The 25,520-nt window shown below is 41.6% G+C and overlaps 1 protein-coding gene across 6 annotated transcripts in view; it reads right to left on the bottom strand.

The window, feature by feature from the left end:
• Nucleotides 1-21,045, bottom strand: part of LOC112220232 (forkhead box protein P1-B) — a 234,303-nt gene extending 213,258 nt beyond the window's left edge. For 3 of the 6 annotated variants that reach the window (XM_042331558.1, XM_024381983.2, XM_042331561.1), the window contains exon 1: nucleotides 20,581-21,043. The gene's annotated coding sequence lies outside the window, so the exon portion shown is untranslated. Of the gene's footprint in view, nucleotides 1-20,580 lie in introns of all 6 variants that reach the window. The other 3 variants (XM_024381993.2, XM_024382007.2, XM_024382000.2) reach the window with 2 other exon arrangements.
• Between the last annotated feature and the right edge of the window lie 4,475 nt (nucleotides 21,046-25,520).

The raw sequence follows: 25,520 nt of genomic DNA, 5'->3' as shown, positions 1-25,520 counted from the left end.
ATTTAGCATCTTCAAAGTGGTAGGCATGTTGTGTAAATCAAATGATACAAACCCCCCAAAAATCCATTTTAATTCCAGGGTGTAAGGCAAACAACTGGGGAAAATGCCAAGGGGGGTGAATAATTTCGCAAGCAACTGTATTGGTGTTGAGCACAATGTGGCAGAGGCAGCAGCAAAGTTAGGAGACAGAAAAACAGCACTTGCCCTAATTGTCTAAGAAAAGTGAGGAGAAAGGAAACCCCAACTTAATTAAGTCTATAATCAACAGCCTAACTGTTAAATGTGTCTGGCTTTATAAATCATCCAAATATATCTACAGAAATAAGACAGATCCTGCTTTTGTTTGAGTGTTTGTTTAATAATAGCCTACTGATTCCATGCCTCAGCCTCAGGCAACCACAACATGTTGGATAAAAATGTACCGTTCAAAGGTTGGGGTCACTTAGAAATGTCCTTGTTTTTGAAAGAAAAGCACATTTTTTGCCCATTAAAATAGCATCAAATTGATCAGAAATACAGTGTAGACATTGTTAATGTTGCAAATTACTATTGTAGCTGAAAACGGCTGTTTTTTATGGAATATCTACTGTACATAGACGTACAGAGGCCAATTATCAGCAACCATCACTCCTGTGTTCTAATGGCACGTTGTGTTAGCTTATCCAAGTTTATAATTTTAAAAGGCTAATTTATCATTTTTGAATGGTAGTGTAGATGTTGCAATTCTTCAGCCATTCCTGAACTTAAGACAAAAAACAAGCTACATTTGGACACTACCAATACAAATTGTCTAATTATCCTGTCTCTTCGCAGAAAAATCTGAAGAGCTGGGATGGTTGTATCCCCCATGTCACGCCCTGACCTTAGAGAGCCGTTTTATTTCTCTATTTAGTTAGGTCAGGGTGTGATGTGGGGTGGGCACTCTATGTTTTGCATTTCTGTGTGTTTGGCCGAGCGTGGTTCCCAATCAGAGGCAGCTTTCTATCGTTGTCTCTGATTGGGAATCATACTTGGGCAGCCTGTTTTGCCACCTTAGTTGTGGATAGTTGTCTTTGTTAGTGGCCTGTATAGCCATAGTAAGCTGCATGTTCGTTTCTGGTGTTTCTTGTTTTGTTGGCGACATTCTTAATAAAGGATCATGTACGCTCACCACGCTGCACCTTGGTCCGGTAATTTCCCTGACAGAACTACCCACCACAAACGGACCAAGCAGCGTGGCTGAGAGGAGCAGCGTTTTCTGGAAGAATGGACATGGGAGGAGATCTTGGAAGGCAAGGGACCTTGGGCAAAGGCTGGAGAGTATCGGCATCCAAGGGAGGAGATAGAGGCGGCGAAAGCAGAGCGGCGACAGTACAAGGAGTTGGCACAGCGGAGAAGGATCGAGAGGCAGCCCTCAAAAAAAAAAAATAATAATAATAAATCAGGTTGGAGACCTGAGCCAACTCCTCGTGCTTACCGTAGGGAGCGTGGTACTGGTCAGGCAACGTGTTATGCGGTGGAGCACGGCGTCTTCAGTGCGCACTCATAGCCCAGTGCGCTATATTCCAGCTCCCCGCATCGGCGTCGCTAGAGTGGGCATCCAGCCAGGATGGATGGTGCCGGCTTAGCGCATCTGGCAACCAGTGCGTCTCTACGGCCCAGGATATCCTGCACCGGCTCTGCGCACTGTGTCTCCGGTGCACCTGCACAGCCCAGTGCGTCCTGTGCTAGCGCCCCGCATTTTCCGGGCGAAGGTAACCATCCAGCCAGGACGGGTTGTGCCGGCTCTACGCTCGAGACCTCCAGTGCGCCTCCACAGCCCAGTGTATCCGGTGCCTGCTCCAAGAACCAAGCCTCCAGTATGTCTCCCCAGCCTGATGAGTCCTGTGCCTGCTCCCAGAACCAGGCCTCCTGTATGTCTCCCCAGCCTGGTAATTCCTGTAGCAGCTCCATGCACCAGGCTGCCTATACGTCTCCTCACTCCAGTGATGATCCATGGCACGAAGCCTCCAGGGATGATCCATGGCACGAAGCCTCCAGTGATGATCCATGGCACGAAGCCTCCAGTGATAATCCATGGCCCGAAGCCTCCAGTGATGATCCATGGCACAAAGCCCCCAGTGCTGATCCATGGCACGAAGCCTCCAGTGATGGTCCATGGCACAAAGCCTCCAGTGCTGATCCATGGCACTAAGCCTCCAGTGATAATCCATGGCCCGAAGCCTCCAGTGATGATCCATGGCACGAAGCCTCCAGTGATGATCCATGGCCCAGAGCCTGCAGTGAGGATCCATGGCACGAAGACTCCAGCGTTGATCCGCAGTCCAGAGCCTCCAGCGACGATCTCCAGTCCGGAGCCTACAGCGAAGGTCTCCAGTCCGGAGCCTCCAGCGACGGTCTCCAGTCTGGTGCCTCTAGTGACGGTCCCCAGTCTGGAGCCTCCAGCGACAAGGGTCCCCAGTCCGGGGCCTGTAGCGAGGGTCCCCAGCCCGGGGCCTGCAGCGAGGGTCCCCAGTCCGGGGCCTGCAATGAGGGTCCCCAGTCCAGGGCCTGCGGCAAGGGTCCCCAGTCCGGGGCCTGCGGAGAAGGTCCCCAGTCCGGGGTCGGCGATGAGGGTCACCGCACCAGAGGCGCCACCAAAGTGGGGTGAGCCAGAGGTGGAGCAGGGTCTGCATCCCGCACCGGAGCCGCCACCGAAGTAGATGCCCACCTGGACCCTCCCCTATAGGTTCAGGTTTGCGGCCGTAAGTCCGCACCTTTGGGGGGGAGCATTCTCTATTTGGTTTGGTCAGGGTGTGATGTTGGGTGGGCATTCTATGTTTTGTATTTCTGTGTGTTTGGCCGAGTGTGGTTCCCAATCAGAGGCAGCTGTCTATCGTTGTCTCTGATTGGGAATCATACTTAGGAAGCCTGTTTTGCCACCTTAGTTGTGGGTAGTTGTCTTTGTTAGTGGCCTGTATAGCCCTAGTAAGCTGCACGTTCGTTTTTTGGTGTTTCTTGTTTTGTTGGCGACATTCTTAATAAAGGATTATGTACGCTTACCACGCTGCACCTTGTTCCGGTCATTTCCCTGACGACGATCGTGACACCCCATATATATATATATATATATATATGTATATATATATATACAGTGGGGCAAAAAAGTATTTAGTCAGCCACCAATTGTGCAAGTCCTCCCACTGTAATTTTCATCATAGGTACACTTGTCTTTTATACTGATAACAAGTTCAAACAGGTGCCATTAATACAGGTAACGAGTGGAGGACAGAGGAGCCTCTTAAAGAAGAAGTTACAGGTCTGTGAGAGCCAGAAATCTTGCTTGTTTGTAGGTAACCAAATACTTATTTTCCACCATAATTTGCAAATAAATTCATTAAAATTCCTACAATGTGATTTTCTGGATTTTTTTCTTCTCATTTTGTCTGTCATAGTTGAAGTGTACCTATGATGAAAATTACAGGCCTCTCTCATCTTTTTAAGTGGGAGAACTTGCACAATTGGTGGCTGACTAAATACTTTTTGCCCCACTGTATGTATATATATATATATATATATATATATATATATATATATATATACATATACTGTATATATATATATAAACATTCTATTGATTGCAAGATATTTGTATAATCATTTAAATTGAAAAACTCAGTTTTGAATCCAGCGTTGTTTTATGTATCAGTTCATAAACCATGTGCCATTGAATCGGTACATCGAAAATCTCTTCCCATCTATTTTGAAATCTATACGGCACACCTGTCAATGTTCTGATCCTTAAATGAAACTGGTATACTTTTTTATTTATCACAATTTTCTTTAGCCAATTTTGGTCTTTAATGCAGAGCTGACAGACAAGTTCCTTACTTTCTCCCCCTTCCACTTGCCTCTTCTTTTTTTGCAGTAATGCTGCAATTAGTTGGTTGTGATTTTGAGTAGAGCAGACATTAGCATATATTTGTATTAGCTGAATGTGTAAAATAACTCCATCAGTCTTATTTATGATATCATTTACAAAGAATTTACTTTATTTTATCTAAAATTATTTTTTATATATGTTTGAGTTGAACCATAACATTTGTTGCAATACTTGTTATTTTCCAGTGAATTACACTGAAATTGCAACAAGCTTTCTATGGCTTGTTTTAAAAATAGCAATATTTTGGAGATTATTTCATTAGCAAATAACCGAAAGTGAGAGGTTGTATTATGAATAAAGATAAAAAGGCCATTCTTGATCGTGGGGTGAGATCCTTAGTAATCTGCTAGAGAACCAGTTTGGATTTAAATATAACTTTTGAATGGCTGAAGCCTTTCGTGAGAGTTCTAATGCTTTAATATTGAATAATTTCTGCCCTCCAAATTCATATTCATTATATAACTAGGACCATTTAATTCCAAATAAAATTTAATATTTTTTTCTCATATAATTTTTTAAAAACAAGTCACTAGGTGTAGGCAAGGCCATAAGCAAAGAGGTCAACTGGGATATGACTAAGAGTTAATAGGGGGGATTTTTCCACAAATAGACAGGTATTTTCCTTTCCACGGTAGCAAGATCTAACTGTCTATAAAAATGTATTGTAATGAGATAATTACTTTCTTTCGGGATATGAAAACCGAGTATTAGTGATGAACTACACGGTAATGTAAAAGTTAAAAAATTTTGTGATCCAATAAATAATATACTTATCATAATTTGGTTGTATTCCAGAGAGGTTAGAAAAAGTATCTAGATTATCTATGAGGCTGTGGAGGCATCCAAATTGTGTATTTAAAAGAAAACATGAACCATCAGCATACAACTATTGTCGGATCTGATTTTAATTGCTAACATTTCAATGGCCAAAATAAATAGATATGCCGATAGTGGACAACCTTGTTTAACTCCTCTTGACATTTTAAAACTTTCTGAGAAGTAGCCATTATTTACTATTTTACAGCTAGGGTTACTACGCATAACTTCATCCCATTTTAAAAGAGATTCTCCAAAATTGAAAAATTCCAGGCATTTATATATAAATTCCAGTCGTACTTCATCAAAAGCCTTTTCAAAGTCTGATTGTTCTATTGCTAGTGTTGTTTACATTATTCCAAACGGTCAGAAAAGTTATGTTGTAATCTAACAGCACCTGTTGGCACACACAATATGCACGAAGCACTTGCACCTTACCTTCTTTTTCTTGATCTCCAGTATTTTCCACAACAATTAAAATTTATTCCACACACCTGGCTTCCACTCTAAGCAACCAGTAAACATTCCCCTGTTTCGAGTTTGTCACTTCCTCTATATCCATTTTGCTGTCATATGTGTTAGGAGTTTGTTAAAAAACAATTTATTGATGTGATTATGATATACACTGCTCAAAAAATTTAAGGGAACACTAAAATAACACATCCTAGATCTGAATGAATGAAATATTCTTATTAAAATACTTTTTTCTTTACATAGTTGAATGTGCTGACAACAAAATCACACAAACATTATCAATGGAAATCAAATTTATCAACCCATGGAGGTCTGGATTTGGAGTCACACTCAAATTTAAAGTGGAAAACCACACCTACAGGCTGATCCAACTTTGATGTAATGTCCTCAAAATTAGGCCCAGTAGTGTGTGTGGCCTCCACGTGCCTGTATGACCTCCCTACAACGCCTGGGCATGCTCCTGATCCTGAGGGATCTCCTCCCAGACCTGCACTAACGTATCCGCCAACTCCTGGACAGTCTGTGGTGCAACGTGGCGTTGGTGGATGGAGCGAGACATGATGTCCCAGATGTGCTCAATTGGATTCAGGTCTGGGGAACGGGCGGGCCAGTCCATAGCATCAATTCCTTCCTCTTGCAGGAACTGCTGACACACTCCAGCCACATGAGGTCTAGCATTGTCTTGCATTAGGAGGAACCCAGGGCCAACCGCACCAGCATAACAAGGGGTCTGAGGATCTCATCTCGGTACCTAATGGCAGTCAGGCTACCTCTGGCGAGCACATGGAGGGCTGTGCGGCCCCCCAAAGAAATGCCACCCCACACCATGACTGACCCACCGCCAAACCGGTCATGCTGGAAGATGTTACAAGCAGCAGAACATTCTCCACAGCATCTCCAGACTCTGTCACGTCTGTCACATGTGCTCAGTGTGAACCTGCTTTCATCTGTGAAGAGCACAGGGCGCCAGTGGCGAATTTGGCAATCTTGGTGTTCTCTGGCAAATGCCAAACGTCCTGGACGGTGTTGGGCTGAAAGCACAACCCCCACCTGTGGACGTCGGGCCCTCATACCACCCTCATGGAGTCTGTTTCTGACCGTTTGAGCAGACACATGCACATTTGTGGCCTGCAGGAGGTCATTTTGCAGGGCTCTGGCAGTGTTCCTCCTGCTCCTCCTTGCACGAAAGCAGAGGTAGCGGTCCTGCTGCTGGGTTGTTGCCCTCCTACGGCCTCCTCCACGTCTCCTGATGTACTGGCCTGTCTCCTGGTAACGTCTCCATAATCTGGAAACTATGCTGACAGACACAGGAAACCTTCTTGCCACAGCTCGCATTGATGTGCCATCCTGGATGAGCTGCACTACCTGAGCCACTTGTGTGGGTTGTAGACTCTGTCTCCTGCTACCACTAGAGTGAAAGCACCACCAGCATTCAAAAGTGACCAAAACATCAGCCAGGAAGCATAGGAACTGAGAAGTGGTCTGTGGTCACCACCTGCAGAACCACTCCTTTATTAGTGGTGTCTTGCTAATTGCCTATAATTTTCACCTGTTGTCTATTCCACTTGCACAACAGCATGTGAAATTTATTGTCAATCAGTGTTGCTTCCTAAGTGGACAGTTTGATTTCACAGAAGTGTGATTGACTTGGAGTTACATTGTGTTGTTTAAGTGTTCCCTTTATTTTTTTGAGCAGTGTACTATATATATAAGTCAGACCCTATTGGTCACGTGCATGTGATGCATACATGTGTCACATAAGGAGAGCAAGTGTTGAGGGAATAGGGAATTGTTTCCTTAAAAAATGAGGGATTTCGGTTACAGAACTTTTCAGTCAGAAATGGCAGAAATGATGTTGTAGCTTCAGCAACATGGACAGCGCAATAAACACTGTTGAAGTTCTGTGGTGGTGACTGCAGCAGGGAGGAGAGGGAGACAACACTATAAACACTGTTGAAGTTCTGTGGTGGTGACTGCAGCAGGGAGGAAAGGGAGACAACAGATGCTAGTCACAGTCACTCGCTGTCATTTTTTTTTAACACAGCCCAGCAAGTCTGAGCACAATCAAATCAATTGCGGTCGGCCTCCTTCTAGTCATTTGTGTGTCTTAATTATTTAATCAAACAGTGTTCCTAAAGCATCAGACAAGCTCAGTGCATATAGTTGATTTGATTAAAACACATAGGCACATCTACAGTAAGTGCCTTTGAACAGGGTATGGTAGTAGGTGCCAGGTGCACCGGTTTCCTGTGTGAATCAAAAATAGTCCACCACCCAAAGGGCATCCAGCCAACTCTACACAACTTTGGGAAGCATTGGAGCCAACATGGGCCAGCATCCTTGTGGAACGCTTTCGACACCTTGTAGAATCCATGCCCCAATGAATTGAGGCTGTTCTGAGGGCAAAAGGGGGGAAGGGGGGGGTGCAACTCAATATTAGGAAAGTGTTCCTAATGTTTAGTATACTCAGTGTATATTCCTACTGTATGTGAAGGCTCCAACTTGTGGCAAAACTGAATTTCTTTATTAAGTGCTCCTCCACTTATGTGTACATGATTACTTCTTAGCCGCAGCATGAGTGCTCATTGCTCAACCCCTATTACCCAGACCATACTATACATCATGAACCATGGATATGATAAATGTGCCTCCATCCAAGAACCAAAACAAACAGTCAGCTAAATATCCCTTCCAACACGTATTTCCATCTGAGCAAGTCTATTGACCAAACTAATAAACAAAAAATAGCACCTGAGAAAATAAGCATCTCTCTCTCTCTGAGTGGTTGGGGAAAGGAGCCCCACCCTGTTCACAACACTGAGAACAAAAACAAACTCCCTCCAAGGAGATGGGGAAATACAAGTCACACACTCCAACCAACACAGGTAAACAACAACAATATCAGGGGATCAACTGGGAGACTGGGCTATTAAACAGCAGCTTTAACACAAACAAGGTTGAGAATATGTGTGTGTGTAACACAGAAAAAAAATAGAGAGAGAGAGAGATAGAGAGCGAAGAGAGAAAATAAGGTCATCTGAGTCATCGAGGTAACAGAAGTCACCCTCATTATCTATTCGTCTACTATGTTTTTTGGACAAACCACATCAGTACGATTTCATTTAGGTTAACGCCTTTCCTTTCAATATGCAATATTGTATGTTTCAACTCAACATTCAAGGGACTCTAGTCATGAATCTAGGTTAACAAAGCTATTATCTACAAAGGTAATGTGTCCTCATGAGAAGCTCTAAATCCTCAAGGCCCTCCACAATCACCAGCCTTGAGCACCATGGTTATGTTTCAGCCTACTGTAAGCCTAGTGAAGGGGGAGCTGTAAACCATCCACACAGTTATTCTTTTGATAACTGTTTCAATGAGGGAGAGATCCTATTTGACCCAGTAAATCAAACTAGTAGTCAAGATGTTGACTTGTCTGTCCATCAAATACCTTCATGTGTAACATCTTTACTTGACGTAGCTCTCCATCTCAGACATTGTCAAATGTATAACTAATAATAAGACAACAATTAACATTTTTACAGTACTGCCCAAATTGTCCATCCAGGTACGTTGTGGTGTACCACAGCGAGGGATATAGGACAATGATCCTGTTCTACTGTCTTCCACTGGTACCTTACAGAGACAAAATATTTGTAATAGCAACCTCCAGACTTTCATCTGTGTTCATCAGAGTAATTGATCCTCTCCTAGAGAGCAGTGTATCTCTGATAATTACAGCTCCCCTATTACCACCCAGCTGGTAAATACATATCAAATAAATAAGCAACAACCAGTCAATTAAGAGCAGCATATTTTAATCAGGGTTCTAAACCATGTTTTAAGTACTAACATCTAATGCAGAAGACTAGACAAAAAGGGGACGTTCAACTTCAAAGTGAAGTTACATCAGTTTCGTTGACTTAGAACATTTCAATGTGCATAATTTTGCTCAATCGTTAAAAACATGCACTGATAAGGTAATTAATATTCACCTCTAATTAAAGGTGTTTTAATTGTGAACATGGTGCCAGGAAACATGGCAATAACAGTGTTGTTCAATCTCAAAGTAGTAGTTCAAATAAAACAGGTCCTTTTCTTGAGAGGAGAGATGGAGAGCAAGGGAGAACATTGTTTAATTCAAAGGCAGAGAGAAAGAGTGCATTAACAAACTGTCAACAAAATTTGCATTGCTGCTCTCCCCGTCTGCATACACACTCCTGTCTCTCCTCAAGCCCACAGTGCTGCCGGCTCAGATCTGAGTACTCTGATGGCTTATCACATCGTGAGTGGCAGGGCTAAGCTGGAGCGATGCGCCTAAAACATGATCAAAGCACAGAAACTTTCCGCCCAGCACTGGTGATGGAAGAGCAGGCCTTGCCATATTATGTTTCTTGTCAGGGAGAGGCTGCCAAGTGAGAATATACCAAAGATGCCAAGGCTGAGGCTGGCTCCCATAGAGATGCTCTGCTCCCTAGGCCTTAATGCACATGTGGTGAGAAATACTATAGCAACATACAACTAGTGTTTCTGGTGTTCTGAAGGAGGCATTACTGCTTATGTTTGGGTGTTGTTAATTCTCACTGACAGGCAGCATAGCAGATCCCAGAGTAGTGAGGAAGCATCAGTATAATGAAAAGGACTGTTGTCCAATAGGCAAAGACCTTAAGGTAAAGGCAAGAGACCTCATACATACATGTGCCTACACGTACAAACACACACACACCACACACACAGGCCAGCTGAGAGAAACAGGTGTAGAGGTCTCGCCTGGCAGCAGAACACAGATTGTAGCATATGGCTGGGCCCCTGATGTCTGCCTAAAACTGTTTGCTGCTTATGCCTACCTGTGAAACACCCAGAAGGGAGTGCAGGTATCTCCAAGCAAAGTTGGAGATATTTTGCTGGTGAAATTGTCCCCCCAAAAATCTGAAATTCAGTAAATAGTGCATTCTTGCAAAAACATGGGCAAGACCAAATGAGCTTGTGCTTCAAATACCAAAATAGGGTTCAGTACATTAGGCAGCCCAGAAAATTATGAGTATATAGTCAAGTTCCACCTTTGTCCACTTCAAAACAGCCCATCTCAACTGGCTCAGCAGCGATTCTAAAGACTCAAGTTCCATATAGGCCACATGGTGACAAGTCAGCATGATCTGGCCACTGGTATAGGGAGCATGCCTCAGGTCCAACTTATCTGGACCTTGAAACCTGCACAGAGACAAAGGGCATAAGTTTCCCTCCCAAGCATTCAGTCATTGAGAAGAGCAGCAAGCAGGGGCCAAGGCCACTACTCAACAGGGAAAACAGGCATAGGAGAACATTCACCTGGAGAAGTGTCTCTACACTCTTAGAAAAAAGGGTTCCAAAACGGTTCTTCAGCTGTCCCCATAGGAGAACCCTTTTTTATTTCAGGTAGAACTAGGCTTGGGCGGATTACCATATATTCTGTATACCAAGGTATTTGAAAGAAAAAACCATGGGTAGGTTTTTCAAAACTGTCAATACCGTTGAAACTATTTCTTAAGTTCTTATCTGTAGTCAACTTGTGCAAGACGTTAGGAGATAAAGCAGATTGGGTTCTTCATTTCACCTGTCACATAATTTTACATTATGAAGCTTACCGTAGTTCCCCAGAACAGTTGAGTCAGTCACGTCTTTGTTTGTAAATAGCACAGTGGGATAAAGTTAGTAGTTAGCTGAGACGGGCATCATATAGTGTTAGATTTCTACCGTTTTTTGAGAAGTCAAAGCGCTTTGGAGTAGTTATCTGTACAGCTGCCACTGCTGCTATCTTGATTTCCTTGCTTTTATTTTTTCTCCTCTCTGTTCTCGGCCCATCTCCTCTTCCCCCCTATTCTCCAAGCAGAGCAGGCAAGGCCGTTGTCCTAGCGACTCCAGTGTCACATTCGCTTGTAAATGTCCAAACTCAACAAAAAACACATTCGGTAGCTACTACATATACTTGTATAACTTTATGAGCTGGATTGCCTGTCTTTGCAATTAGTTTATTTTTATTTGTGCTCATTAGCATATTTTGCTAGCAGCCTCTATTGAAATTCGCTAGAAGTTTGTGCTAATGTTTTGTTAACATTCTGGTAATAGACGCCCAATGGGCAATTTTTGGAGTTTTTAGCACCCCTTTGTGTACTACGACAGTAATACCGTAAATCAAAGGATGAGAGAAGGGCAGTTTAATGATATGAAAAATCTGGATACCGCCCAACCCTCTGTGTAAAGGGTTCTACCTGGAACCCAAAAGGGTTTTACCTGGAACCAAAAGGGTTCTTCTACCTGGAACCAAAAGGGTTCTTCTACCTGGAACCAATAAGGATTCTTCAAAGGAGACAGCCGAAGAACCTTTTAGGTTCAAGATAGGTAAGAGTGTAGACTCATTACCAGCCAAGAAGCCTGGGAATAAGGAAATGTGCCACCACAGCACACATCAGTGCACATATTACATGAAATACTTAACATTGGCTATGAGTGCATATCATCACATGTGACCACTACAACCTGCATGGAAAACACACAGATAAATAGTGCAGTGTAACAGAACATTACAGAAACATCTAGATCTGTTCAGTAACGAGAAATGAAGAGAATATCTCTGGATATCAGAGGGGGCATACTTTTTAAAAGTCACATTCCTAGAATGTCTCACCACTGGGAGCAGTGTTGTGAGGTTCCCTCCCTTAACATGTGTGGCTCCTGACTGTGGACCCCTGGATCAAGGAGAAACCCACCCAAGGGTCTGATCCCGCCTCAGTTCATCTGTCAACCCCACAGCTGGCAGAGAGGGATCTGTGACAATCGGGCCAATTCAGAACATAATCTGAGTCCTATTCCAATCAGCCCAGGTCTGCAAATGATGGGTCAGACATGGATATGCTGGCCTGAGCTCTGGCCTGGGGGGGCACATCTCCATTCTCCACTATGGAAGAGGTATACTACAGTATGCCCACCAGACGGTCACTTTGGATTGGAACCATGACAATTGTAACCAATGCATTAATGGTCCAGAGAGGTTATGAACTCTATTTCTTATCGGTCTAATATTAACTAATTTACCGCCTGGTGTAGTTACCAGGCAGGCTAAAACTCCATCCCACCAAAACATGCTTACATTTCAGGTGGCCTTGCCTCCCAAGTGGCGCAGCGGTCTAAGGCACTGCTGTGCTTGAGGCGTCACTACAGATCCGGGTTTGATCCCTGGCTGTGTCGCACCTGCGTTTGGGGAGGGTTTGCCAGCCGGGATTTCCTTGTTCCATCGCGCTCTAGCGACTCCTGTGGCGGACCGGGCACATGCACGCTGTCAGGGTCGCCAGTACAGTGTTTCCTCCGACACATTGGTGTGACTGGCTTCCAGGTTAAGCCAGCAGAGTGTCAAGAAGCAGTGCAGCTTGGCAGGGTCGTGTTTCAGAGGATGCATGGCTCAACCTTCGCCTCTCCCGAGTCCGTACAGGAGTTGTAGTGATGGGACAAGTCTGTAACTACCAATTGGACACCATGTAATTGGGGGGAAAAAATAAAATAATAATAATACAAACAAAATATCTGCCGGTCTTTTCAAACAGCTCTTACACTAAAAGGGCATTATCATAAATTCACAGTATTACTCCAACCTCATAGTGTGGAAATATATATAAAACACAGGAAAATCACATTTTTGACTGCACTGGGCCTTAAAAAACTGATGCAATCCTAGCAATCTTTAATTATATCTTACATCTCAGATGCCCATCGAGGTTTGACTAGGCTAGTCAGCGCTACAGCAAAATGTGTGGAAAAAAACAGCAATGATGATGTACATATTTTAATATATGTGAGGGGTGTTGAGATTTGCACTGGCATTTGCTTTCTTTATGAGTAGATTAAGCCTGAAAGTAAGGTTTCACTCAGTCACTATGCTATCTACTCCTACACACTCCTGTGAAGTTTTCACATCTCAATGCAAACCGACACTACTACAGAGAGTAGAGTTTTCAGCCGTAGACACATTGAAACGGCTCTTTCATTAATAGTCTTCCATTCTAGTATGTAAGTGAACTGATTTTTTTAATCTCCTTTAAATTGATTATTAATGATAAGCAAGTGTAACAAAATAATTGTCTCAGTTGGGCATCCACCAAAACTAAATAAAAGAGAAGCCTGTATGATGTGATGCAGTGTTTCCCAAACTAGGGTTCGCCTGATTTGAAAATGAAGTTGCGAGATAAACTCTGAAAATGTGTTGCTTGCTTCAGAGAACCACAGTTACATGAGTAACCTCCGATATTAGCCAAATGCGATTGAGACAAACAGAGCGGTTTCTGTTTTCTTCATACATATATGGCTCTACAGTGTTTCCTCTGGAAAAATGTGTAGCAGTGGGGGGAAAAGGTCACAGGGAGGGGGCGGGTGCGGTTGAAGGGGAGGTCCTGCCCCCATTTTTGGGGGGGTTCGGGGTTACCCCAAAATGTTTATGTAGAAGGTCTGAAAAGCTCAGTTCTGTTGACTTTTTAAAAGGACATTCTATTCCAAAATGAATGAAAATAAAATATTGCTGACACCATCTAAAATGTAATTTCCACCTCCAGAAATTAGCCCAATAACCTATTATTATTAGTTTAAATTATTTTAACATATTGGACCATGCATATAGCCTATGTATGGTCCATATTATCAGGTATCCTATTAGCAATAAGCATTATCACCTGTAGCCCAACTAATGGAGCATTGTGGCTATAAATAAATAGACTGAAGCATGGGGTTGCCTATCTGCATTTACCCTATTGGGCTAATCATTAGCTAGATCGCAAATGTAATATTTTAACTAGTTAGCATCCTATTGATGAATTTCATGTTTTAAAAACGTGCATAAATACAGTGAATATAAGGTAGGCCTACATTAGGATAACCAGCCACCCGGTGTAACATGCCCCCTGTACTTCTCACAGAAACCACTTAATGTTGCCACAACTCTTACTCAACAAAAAATGTCATCTATCGCAAGTCAAATCAAATCAAATCAAATGTTATTTGTCACATACACATGGTTAGCAGATGTTAATGCGAGTGTAGCGAAATGCTTGTGCTTCTAGTTCCGACAATGCAGTAATAACGAGCAAGTAATCTAACTAACAATTCCAAAAAAAACTACTGTCATACACAGTGTAAGGGGATAAAGAATATGTACATAAGGATATATGAATGAGTGATGGTACAGAGCAGCATAGGCAAGATACAGTAGATGATATTGAGTACAGTATATACATATGAGATAAGTATGTAAACCAAGTGGCATAGTTAAAGTGGCTAGTGATACATGTATTACATAAGGATGCAGTCGATGATATAGAGTACAGTATCAACGTATGCATATGAGATGAACAATGTAGGGTAAGTAACATTATATAAGGTAGCATTGTTTAAAGTGGCTAGTGATATATTTACATCATTTCCCATCAATTCCCATGATTAAAGTGGCTGGAGTAGAGTCAGTGTCATTGACAGTGTGTTGGCAGTAGCCACTCAATGTTAGTGGTGGCTGTTTAACAGTCTGATGGCCTTGAGATAGAAGCTGTTTTTCAGTCTCTCGGTCCCAGCTTTGATGCACCTGTACTGACCTCGCCTTCTGGATGGCAGCGGGGTGAACAGGCAGTGGCTCGGGTGGTTGATGTCCTTGATGATCTTTATGGTCTTCCTGTAGCATCGGGTGGTGTAGGTGTCCTGGAGGGCAGGTAGTTTGCCCCCGGTGATGCGTTGTGCAGACCTCACTACCCTCTGGAGAGCCTTACGGTTGAGGGCGGTGCAGTTGCCATACCAGGCGGTGATACAGCCCGCCAGGATGCTCTCGATTGTGCATCTGTAGAAGTTTGTGAGTGCTTTTGGTGACAAGCCGAATTTCTTCAGCCTCCTGAGGTTGAAGAGGCGCTGCTGCGCCTTCCTCACGATGCTGTCTGTGTGAGTGGACCAATTCAGTTTGTCTGTGATGTGTATGCCGAGGAACTTAAAACTTGCTACCCTCTCCACTACTGTTCCATCGATGTGGATGGGGGTGTTCCCTCTGCTGTTTCCTGAAGTCCACAATCATCTCCTTAGTTTTGTTGACGTTGAGTGTGAGGTTATTTTCCTGACACCACACTCCGAGGGCCCTCACCTCCTCCCTGTAGGCCGTCTCGTCGTTGTTGGTAATCAAGCCTACCACTGTTGTGTCGTCCGCAAACTTGATGATTGAGTTGGAGGCGTGCATGGCCACGCAGTCGTGGGTGAACAGGGAGTACAGGAGAGGGCTCAGAACGCACCCTTGTGGGGCCCCAGTGTTGAGGATCAGCGGGGAGGAGATGTTGTTGCCTACCCTCACCACCTGGGGGCGGCCCGTCAGGAAGTCCAGTACCCAGTTGCACAGGGCGGGGTCGAGACCCAGGGTCTCGAGCTTGATGACGAGCTTGGAGGGTACTATGGTGTTGAATGCCGAGCTGTAGTCGATGAACAGCATTCTCACATAGGTAAGTCACTCCCCAATTACCATTGAATGCAATGATGGTGTTCTTTTCTACACAGATGATCATACACAATTATTGCCTGATGATCTTCTGAACTTTCCAATACCTTTCCAATATGTTTTTGTCACTTCAAACCATACTTCCCTCAGATTGAAGATCTGTCAGACTTATTTGTAATAGACTACCATAGCCCCAAATAAAACATGTAACATTGGCTGTTGATTCCATAAAATTATTTTGAGGTAGGGTGACGTTTTACCCAAAGTTACCCTACAATTGACCCGTGTTACATTTAGCCCCACTCTCCCCTATGCATTCACAGCAAATTGCAGAGCAGTAAAGTGCTTAACCATGACCCTGCTAAAAACTCTGGGTTTAAAATGGTGCAGTTTGCAAATATTTAGGAGTTGAGAAATAAATAAAGTAGGAATGGAAAGCTGTGATTGCCCTCTTTTTAACTTATGTCTTTAAAACTGCTGTTTTTCTCCACGATTGCAAGAATTATTGTGGATTGACTGCTTGTCAGAATGCATGTTTCACTCCCTATGGCACTCGTAACTTGAATGCGCCTCGAGAGGAATATTTATCTCGCATAGAACACACAACAACAAGCCGACTAGGTAAATAGATCAACTATTCTACTATGGGGTTGCCAGATTTTTCTAATCATTACTTGTTTTGTTTAGCATGGTGGCAATGATTTTGCAGTGGCGCAGCGCCACAGTTAAATGACTGCAGCTTAAACACTGTGGCTCTAACTTTTGAACAGTTGAACTTATAAGCTATTATGACCCTTGGAACAAGTATGTCTTCTGTTTCCCTCTAAAATGCTCAAAAGCTGCACATGACTCGTTAGAACAGAGTGGACAGGACTGGAACCAAATCAGCCTGGGGGGGAGAATAATATTATCATTTAAAGCCAATGATGGTGTTCTTTTCTAGACAGATGATCATACACAATTATTGCCTGATGATCTTCTGAACTTCCCAATACCTTTCTAATACATTTTAGTCACTTCAAACAATACTTCCTTCAGATTGAAGTCCTGTCAGACTTATTTGTAATAGACTGCCACAGCCCTAAATAAAAAATGTAACATTGGCTGTTGATTCCATCCCTTTTTTTTATATGGTGGAGTCCCAATTTAGTTTTTTATATGTCAAAATGCGGACACAGGACAAAAAATATTGGTAACCCCTGATGTACAGTATAAGATTAAATATTAGGGCTGAGAATTGCCAGGGACCTCATGATACGATATTATCACAATACTTAGTTGCCGATATGATATGTATTGTGATTCTCACGATTCTGATGATTATATATCAATTGCGATTCAATACTGCAATTTTATTGCGATTCGATGTTCCAAACATATTGCTCGCCATGTTTGCTGCAGAAGGACAAGAGAGAGAGCCATGAGGAAACACGTTTTGATCAGTCATGGAAATAAAAGTGATAAAATCATGTTGGCTCACCATTTAAAAAGAAGACAGAACAAGTTAGAGATGGAGAAATACCGGCGTTCTGGCACAGGTACAGCCGACAAGCGCTAGCTAACGTTAACTACCTAGCAAAATGAGAATTGATACTTGGAGTCATAGAATCGATATAATATAGTCAAAAGGGATACTACAAAAAAAATCATCACTATGAAATGTAATGATATACAAACTAAACTGGCAACTGGTAACAAAATAGCAGCTAATGACTTCCCAAAAAAATCTATGCAGTGAAAAAAGAATGCGTGAAATAAACTAAATTCATATGTCCAGTCTAAAATAACTCATTTTTTATATCTACAATTTTGTTAAACTAAAGCCAACCAACTTCTTTCTTTATCACGCAATGATAATCAATTAATTATGAATAATTAATTGATAGTAATTGCACACTTCCTTTCTTTCCCTTGTTACCAGTGACATTTTGTCAACCTTCCTCCCTTTATTAAGGACAGATGACAGAGGAAGACATTAATTAATGGTTGGCTGAGTTAATGGCTGTCCTGAGCGTGTGCAGTCTCCATGGAGACAGAGGAGTCGTTCCTAGCTCACCTAAAGCCGTCCACTCCCTGACCAATGGCCTGGCAGCCTGGCATGGAGAGCACAGTGTGCCAGGGGCACGGCGCAGAGGCAACAGCTGCCTGGGCACACCACAGGGGGTGGGACACACTAACCTGTACCCTGCAAATATTGTCCTGCTTCCCTTTGTTAGCCATTCCATTAAAATGCAATAGCATACTAATACATACTGTAGGTCTACCTGTCACAGTTGTGCTACTTAGGATCCCACTATTCATTCTCTAAGCCTTTCCTGTACATTTAAGACCAATCTTAATGTGTGAGTCACAAATGTGTGAGTCACAAATGTGTGAGTCACATGAGAAATTCATGGTGTGAATATTCCGACAGTGAGATGATGATAAATACACAAGATACATAGGGAAAGTTACTCATAAGTGGTACCACTTTAAATTATTGTAATCTGTATTAAGCATTAATTACAAGATAAATCAAGCAAATACCCTAATACCAGTCCTAGTCTGGAAACTCTACGTAGTGTGAAACCTCATTCCCACATTGGGACAATAATAACTATTATTATCATTGAGCGAGGGCACAGTCAGTTTACAGGCACTCCATACCCAGCACTGGGCATTTCAGTGTGTGTTCACAAATAGTGAACCCTCAGATGAAAGAGCAAGCCTGTCCACTCTGGGATGGGAGTCCTCCTCAGACTGATTGCATGAGTGGCTGATTTACTTTCTCACCAAGTTAGCCACAACTCTCCAAAAAGAGAACCCCCCAAAAATGCCTGTGTATGTATTGAAGAGGCCAAACTGAAAATATGAACTTTTGAAAACACAAAAGAACATTACGGATTGAATAGGAATTTAATGAGGCTAAGTCATAACACTGCATAAGACTAGCCTGTCTTAATTGTAATATTTTTTACCTGCTTTTTCAGTTGCAATAAGGGGCATAGAAAGTACTGTAGTTTGGTCTGGTGTAAAGCAGTCTGAGAGGACATGGTTAGTGTGTTCCTGCCATGCTTGTCATGGGTTGAAGAATCAGCAGGAGAACAAAGGCTGGGGCTCTCTGGACACTGGCTGTGTTAAACACCAGGGCTGGAAAGTTGCAAAGAAAGTTCACCCTGTGCTTTTTAAACCTGGGTCAGCATTTGCGAAGGTTCATTTCTGCATAAGTGAGCACACAAACCCCAGTGCCTGTTCAAATAGTCTGTACCTCTCTCTCAGGCAGATCATGACAACAGCCCAGCAGCAGCACTGTTTGATCTTCAATGTTTTCCTTAATCTGGGTTGTCAAGGTTCACTTGTTGGAGGCTGTTTACTTTACTTCTCCTACAAAAAGTTTTTTTTTTTCCTCAGACAATGACTAATCCAAAGACCAACGAAGAGGGAGCTCTGCCAATGATAGATGTTAAAGCTGCAGTTGCCTTTTATTTTTTAGATAGCTTTAGCTCCAATGGTGCCAGCTGCAGATTCGGTTCAGATTCTTTATTAATATCTAACTGTTGTGTGCTTGTTGTGTTCCCTCTTAGCTTAGGGAAACAATCATGCTCAGTATATTTCAACAATTATTCACAAATTATAATACACCCTGTCTGCAGGTTATAGTTTGTGGGCCTAGTTATTTTATTTGCAATAATGATTATTTAATATAGTAAAAAAAAATAGTAAATAATAGAATATAATACAAAATAGTGTAATAACTGAAGACACTTAAAAAATACATGACATTATAAAGTGCAAACAAACTAAAAGTGTTAATTTATCTACGTTAGTTCATTACATTTAATTACCTAATTATATTTTGTTAAGAGATCAAAATACTATAGTAGATAGGGTATTTGTTGTATAGAAAACATAAGTCATTTATCAGTTCATGTTCTAATTTCACCATGCCAGAAGGTGATGGGCCTCGCATTAGCTGGTGCGGTGGAATATCTTCTTGCAAATAAAGATGCATAGCCTAATCTACTACAACCCAAACCCAATCAAGAAAGTGTTGTCAAACTTTCAGCCTCCAACCACTAACAAGTCAACAAAGTGGGATAGTACTTGTAGCGAATAATAAAAGTCTAGAAAATATGCTTAGAGATGCTTAGAGTATAAAACCAGTATTCAATACAATTGTAGTTCACTATAATGACGTTATAATAATATTATAACATTATTATAGTGATTTGCAATTATGAGAGGTCTACAGACATGCAGGTGCTACAGTAACTGCCAAATCTTGGTACATATTTGATTATATAAATTCACATGATTGAACTATCAAAAATGTTGCTTCCCACTCTGTAAATCATAAGAAATAATAATGTGTCAAAATGTGAATCTACGGTGAGTCTGGTCCGTCTTGAAGAGTTTGTGGAAGGTACCACGTGGGGAAAAGCACCTTATCCCTGATTTTGGTCCAAAGAAATCACCGTACTAAACTTCCTCTCTCCATTCAATAAACTCATGTTGATTTACAAAGTGTATACACGGAGTATACCAAGAGCATGGTTTCACAAAGTATAACTTGCACTTCTTACTTGATCTTGTGTTAAAGGATATTTACCCGGGGTCACAAACATGCGAAAATAAGTGAGCAACAACTACCGACCTAACTTCTAGAAAAGTAGCAAATGCAGTGTCTCTTCTAACGCTGTATCACTGAGCCTTTCGAAGAGTATACACGGTTTGCAGCGCATAGCACAATACATTACACAGAATTTCAGCTCTCATGTCATATTATTGGTGTTGTTTATTAGTTTATTTCGCCATAGAAACCATTCTAAAAAAACATTGGCAAACAAAGACAAACTCCATGTGTGCAAACTGAAATAGTAGAATCAATGTCTAACGAGACGACATTAGAATACGATAAACTTACCCAATCGACAATGGTAGGTGCACGCAGTAGACAATTCTGTGCTAGAGATAATGAAATGTACACTCGATCTTGTATACCAAGTAAGCATGCAATATTCACACTGTAAATACTACCAACATTACTCCGCTTGGGGGACTAACTTTAACTGCGAGGATACATCTCTGCTGCATTCACGGAGAGCGCTGTTACCGTTAAAATAATCTAGACTTCACGCCACGTTCTGTCTCGAATAAGAGAGCGAGCTCTTTCTAATGTTATTACATTTTAATTCGCATGGAAAGAAAAAATTATCGCGAATTTGGATGTTATTTTCTGATGTTCCAAATCCGTGACGTCATATCCACCTGCTGGGTAAACAACATTCATTGTAGATCTTCACAGAATTTTGACAGAAGTCATATTCGTTACCACTTACAATACACAGTAGTAGCCAATTCAAATAATGCAATTTTGGTGAGAGATATAATGATGCATTAGTTTTAGCAGAAAGGGTCGACACCAACGGCTTGTCATGAAGTAAAAATGTCTAGCTGTAAGCTATCTAATTACAATTGATGCAGAAAGTTGTATTTTCTTTTTTCTGCACTTTGTCCAATGGAAGGAGGGAGTTCGAGAGGTTAAAGTTCGATAGAGGGACAAACTAGACACCTATGTCTCAGCCTTAACTTTTTGGGAAAAAATGTTTTTGTCCCAGATTAATAAGAGATACATTAATTTAACTTCACTTATAGCATGTGCGTGGCGACAAACTATATAGCTATATTTTTTTGTAAATTATTTCGTTATACATTCACTTCACTAACTCCTTCCCCTATATTATAAAGTGCATTATTAGTTACTTCAAAATATATGTTATAAGCCTATAATGACTGCCTTCAGCGACCTGCCTGTGAAAACGGAATGTTCCCCCGTTTCAGCTCGATTTACTGTCACTGAAGGACTTAAGACATTATGGCAGTAATTAAAATGTCTGTCATTTGCCCCCCTACAGAAGAGAATTATCATTGGTCGGTCCAACAGTCCAGGTAACACTTGTTGAAAAGCAACATTCATTTAACCTCAATAGAAAATATTTTAAGTCTCTTTGTCCTTGATCAAGGTCTGCCGTTGATTTCTTTACAAAAGACAGTAAATTTATCATGGCTGCATCTAGGTGGCACAACATGGCTGATGGGTTTTCTTAGAAATGCTGTTTCTTTGGTGTAGAGCGCCACCCACTGACAGCAGTTGAAGCCTTTACTGTCTTAATCCTCCTCATATAATAAAACAGTTAACACGTGAATTATCACTTTAATAACAAAATATCTAAGTTGTTAGTCACACAAAAAGTTACATTCTCATGTAGACATCAAGTCTATGCCTGTATAGACCATTCCTTAAATGATAGAGCTCTCTGCAGCTGAAAGTCACATTTGAGTTTAACAATCCTGAAAAAACACAAAGCTATATAGTAAAGAGTACTGGTGACATAGTAGAGACGTATTGTTATCACATCTGGTCATAGCGGATATTCTGATAGTAAAGAAGTTGAGAAGAAACAAGCAGCCACAAGGTGTGGGAGAGACACATCAAACCTGGCATGGTTAGCATGATCAGACCACAGGGTTGTGTTCAATAGTCCTCTGCTCTTCTCTCATACAGCCACAGAAACATGCAAGCGTGGGATTTGTGTTTGGTCCATGTGAAGTCCAAAAACTGCAGTCAGACAGGGTGTTAAATTAGAAATAAACTTTTGTCAATGAAGAAAACATACAACAGACAAGATTATGTGTAACAAATATACAGTACTTTACACGCAAAATACAAACAAAAAGAATACATAGAATAATATCTATGGATACCCCTTAATACTGGGGAATAGGGAAATTAACTAAATTAACTATTCCAACATAGGATATTATAAATAAAAAGATAGGGGAGGAATCATAGATTAAGTTCATTCAAATTCACACAACAGCACATCTTGCACTGGAGATTAATATTGATCCTTAAAACAAAAGCTGTCACACAATGTTTATGGTGAAATTAATCTAGTTTTGAAATTGATAGTCACATGCACTTACCTATTTTCCACACTATGGGCGTGATAGAACTCTGCCCACAGATTGACGTATAGCACTATGCATAGAATTGATCAGGCTGTTGATTGTGGCCTGTGGAATGTTGTCCCACTACTTGTTAATGGCTGTGCGAAGTTGCTGGATATTGGCGGGAAGTGGAACACGCTGTTGTACATGTCGATCCAGAGTATCCCAAACATGCTTAATTATTTATATATATTATTATTATTATTATTTATATATATTTATATATATATATATATATATTACCTTTATATAACCAGGTAAGACCCATTGAGGTTAAAAATATATTTTGCGACAGCGACCTGGCAAGAAGGCAAAACAGGGAAATAGCAGTGTGTACATAAAATATTACTGAAAAATACAAAATTCAGTTAATGGGTGACATGTGTGGTGAGTATCAAGGCCATGGAAGAACTGGTACATTTTCAGGTTCCTGTAATTGTGTAAATATCCCGGCGGCATGGGGCCGTACATTATCATGCTAAAACATGAGGTAATGATGGCGGATGAATGGCACGACAATGGGCCTCAGGATCTCGGCACGGTATCTCTGTGCATTCAAATTGCCATCGATAAAATGCAATTGTGTTCGTTGTCCATAGCTTATGCCTGCCTGCCCATAACCCCACCGCCACCATGGGGGCACTCTGTTCACAACATTGACATCAGCAAACCACTCGCCCATTGGTCACCTTACACTCCATCTGCCATCTGCCCGGTACAGTTGAAAGTGGTGATTAATCTGTAATGAACACACTTCTCCAACGTACATGTGGCCATCAAAGGTGAGCGTCCAGTTTCAACTGTTCTGCCTGCAGCTATGGAACCCTGACCTGTTCACTGTGATTACTATTGTTTGACCATGCTGGTCATTTATGAACATTTGAACATCTTGGCCATGTTCTGTTATAATCTCCACCCGGCACAGCCAGAAGAGTACTTGCCACCCCTCAAAGCCTGTTCCTCTCTAGGTTTCTTCCTAGGTTATGGCCTTTCTAGGGAGTTTTTCCTAGCCACAGTGCTTCTACACCTGCATTGCTTGCTGTTTGGGGTTTATGGCTGGGTTTCTTTACAGCACTTTGATATATCAGCTGATGTAAGAAGGGCTATACAAATACATTTGATTTGCCCACTGAACTGCAGTTAGGTCATGACCCTGGTGAGGATGATGAGCAAATAGATGAGCTTCCCGAGACGATTTCTGACAGTTTGTGCAGAAATTCTTCAGTTGTGCAAACCCACAGTTTCATCAGCTGTCCGGATGGCTGGTCTCAGATGTTCCTGCAGGTGAAGAAGCCGTATGTGGAGGTCCTGGGCTGACATGGTTACTCGTGGTCTGCAGTTGTAAGGCCGGTTGGACATACTGGCAAATTCTCTAAAATGACATTGAGGTAACTTATGGTAGAGAAATTAACATTCAATTATCTAGCAACATCTCTGGTGCACATTCCTACAGTCAGCATGCCAGTTGCATGCTCCATCAAAACTTGACACACATCTGTGGCATCGTGTTGTGTGACAAAACTGAACATTTTATTGGCCTCTTATTGTCCCCAGTACAAGGTGCACCTGTGTAATGATCATACTGTTTAATCAGCTTCTTGATTTGCCACACCTGTCAGGTGGATGGATTATCTTGGCAAAGGAGAAAATGCTCACAAACAGGGACGTAAACAAATTTGTGCACAAAATGTGAGAGAAATAAGCTTTTGCGCGTATGGAACATTTCTGGGGATATTTTATTTCAGCTCATTAAACATGGGACCAACACTTTAGAAGTTGAGTTCATATTTTTGTTCAGTGATGATTGAGACATTTATAGTAACTTAAAAAACATCAGCTGGCGCATACCCAGAAAAATGTTTTTGTGTGGAGGTGCTAACGGCGAATAAACTATCAAAATAAAGTTGCACACTCCATATATAAACTCCCAGCAATTTAATGGGTATTTACCAACGTTTCGGCATCACTGTGCCTTCCTCAGTGTAATGTCTGGTTCAAGTATTCATGACATTACCCTGAGGAAGGCACAGTGATGCCGAAACGTTGGTAAATACCCATTAAATTGCTGGGAGTTTATATATGGAGTGTGCGACTTTATTTTGATAGTGGGCATTTATAGTAACAACAGCACCCCTCTCAATTTGCATCAAAGTTGTAATCATACAATGTAATCAAAAAATATAATTCTCTAGGTGAACTTCCAATTAAAAATGTTGATCCATTAAAAGACAATACAACACACAATTACAAAGTCAGCTAAATGTATCTGCAGTTGAATATGGGGCATATTAAGCTCAATGGTGTCTAACAAAAGTGTTTTTGTATGAATTGTTTTTACATATTGTTGGTTTGATGTTGCCAATATGCTGTGGATTAGGCCTTGACTTGATAGAGTGCTGCTTTAAAACAAATTAATTGAGGATTACTATCAATTATGTAACACCCTCTCCATATGCACTCATGCACACAACAAAGTAATTAGCTTTCTGTTAATTAGGTAATTAAGCAGATGAAAATAATCTACTCTGAATTTCCAAAGGGGGTGGATTTCATGATGTTCTCCCCTGCTGCTGAGGGCATGATGAGCAACAGAGGAACAATACATGACTAACGTTCTACATGTAATGAAAGGAAACCATTTCTGGGGAGGGTTCACAGATAATGACTTCTGAGGACATTTCACCCATCTGTCCATACTGTATTTTTAAGCAAAAAATACAAAGCCTGGAAACTGACAACACACATCTACATTTCAAAAACAGGCATCCCGTTGGGATAATATTCATATTTTACTTATTTACTGCCAAGGTTGATCGAACCAGTGCTTGCAGTGTGTGAACAAATATAGACAAG

The sequence above is a fragment of the Oncorhynchus tshawytscha genome, linkage group LG02, assembly GCF_018296145.1.
Source record: "Oncorhynchus tshawytscha isolate Ot180627B linkage group LG02, Otsh_v2.0, whole genome shotgun sequence".
NCBI lineage: Eukaryota > Metazoa > Chordata > Actinopteri > Salmoniformes > Salmonidae > Oncorhynchus > Oncorhynchus tshawytscha.
The sequence above is the reverse complement of the archived record's forward strand: the minus strand, read 5'-3'. Positions and strand labels throughout refer to the sequence as shown.